Here is a 1,584-nt window from a genome sequence, read left to right as displayed (position 1 = left end):
TTTACCGTCATTGGCTTTAGATACTGAACAGATGTGGCATGTTATCAGTATTCGGAGGGCGATTTAACTGGTTTACTAAAAACAGGCAGGTTAGAAATGGTTCCTAAATGACTAACCCTGACCCAGAGGAAGGTTGCCGGGGGTGACGCTCCTAAAAGCAGAAAAGCATCCATCAGAAGATCATTTATGATGTTTGGCGTGTCTTAGACCTGATGATTCACAGTTTGAAAGGCAGTTTTTAAGCTTTAAATGGGAAAGAAATCTATCAAACATTCGAGCTTTAATAAGGATAAAACTGTGTTTCTCTACTTCAGACATCATTTACCTCAGAAATGGGCTGCAGGCTGCTTCCATATTGATTCTGTTGGTCAGACTGTAAGAAAAGGTGAAAATTGTCTTTATTTTCAGCAGTGAAATAGAAATAGTGATCGTCAGAGAGGGTGAATTTTTAGATTAAAGAAAATTTATCAGAACAATTCATACAGAATCAGGGTTAAACAGCAAAGGGATTTTATTTCACAACTTTTTAATTTCAGGTGCAAAACAATATCAGCATAAATCATAGAGGCTTTGATTCATTAGTCTTTATTGTGGAATGTTGAAAAAGGTTTATCTACTTGCTTATATTGGAGTTTTTATTCCCAATATTTATCTTTTTGGCTGTTATCAGGCCAACTTCCAACCTCAGTACCAGATCATTGCATCTCTAGTAAGAACTACTGCGGACAAAAGATTTTTTTTCTATTGTTTCATATATTAATTTATCCTTTTTACTCACTATAAATGTTTTCACTCAGCCTGTTTCTCTCTCAAGGCCACACCATTCCCTGCAGGATGGTGTTTGTAGACCAGACAGAGCTTCTTCCATAACAATCCAGATTCTTTCTCAGGTTTATTCATAACATGTTACTGTTTAACCAAAGTGTCTGTAATTAGTTTGGACTCTGACTGCTTTCCATTGTTGTAAGTAAGGAGGAACCAACGCTGCTCAGGCAGAACAGGGCTGATTACCGTGCAATAAGAGCCGTAAGATGAAATGTTCTCTCTTTGCAAAGATATAAAAATACAGTGCCGACTGAGTGAAATCCATCGATCTCCATTTATTTAACTGGAGCAAATGGTTGAATACTTTTTCCCCACTGCACTACTTTCCTTTACTTTAATGATATTCCTTTAAAATATTGATAGTCCTGCTGCTCTGCCCACTTTCTCTTCACTGGCCTATGCTGTTGGCTGTCTTTGCCTGGCTGAACTATTGGCATTCAGAACCAACTAGCGGCGTAAGTTCTCCTCTCCAGCTCAGGTCAGAGGTCACTGGTGACATGTTACAAGTGATGTCATGATCACTGGGTCCAAACTCTGTTGTAACAAGACTACTTAGATTTTTTAAAGGCCTGGCTTTAAACCTATTTAGGCTGACTTTTCACATCCAGGAACGCGGTGTCATTTTTTAAAACTTTGTTTTATTTTCTTTTTTCACTTTGTTTTCCATTATGTTTTTTTTTTAGTTTAATATGGAGGAAAAGGTCAGAATTCTTACTTAAATCTCAAATCAGAGAATAATATCAGAATTCTGAGAAAAAG

General features: G+C 37.1%; 1 protein-coding gene across 1 annotated transcript in view; it reads left to right on the top strand.

Annotated features, from left to right (window-relative positions):
• Nucleotides 1–1,584, top strand: part of LOC107103213 (muscarinic acetylcholine receptor M4-like) — a gene marked incomplete at its 5' end in the record, with an annotated part of 57,388 nt that overhangs the window by 32,237 nt on the left and 23,567 nt on the right. The gene's annotated exons all lie outside the window — the stretch shown is intronic.

Source organism: Cyprinodon variegatus, unplaced genomic scaffold (assembly GCF_000732505.1).
Source record: "Cyprinodon variegatus isolate N-32 unplaced genomic scaffold, C_variegatus-1.0 Scaffold1395, whole genome shotgun sequence".
Taxonomy (NCBI): domain Eukaryota; kingdom Metazoa; phylum Chordata; class Actinopteri; order Cyprinodontiformes; family Cyprinodontidae; genus Cyprinodon; species Cyprinodon variegatus.
Note: the sequence above shows the minus strand (reverse complement) of the source record. Positions and strands in the feature narration are given on the sequence as shown.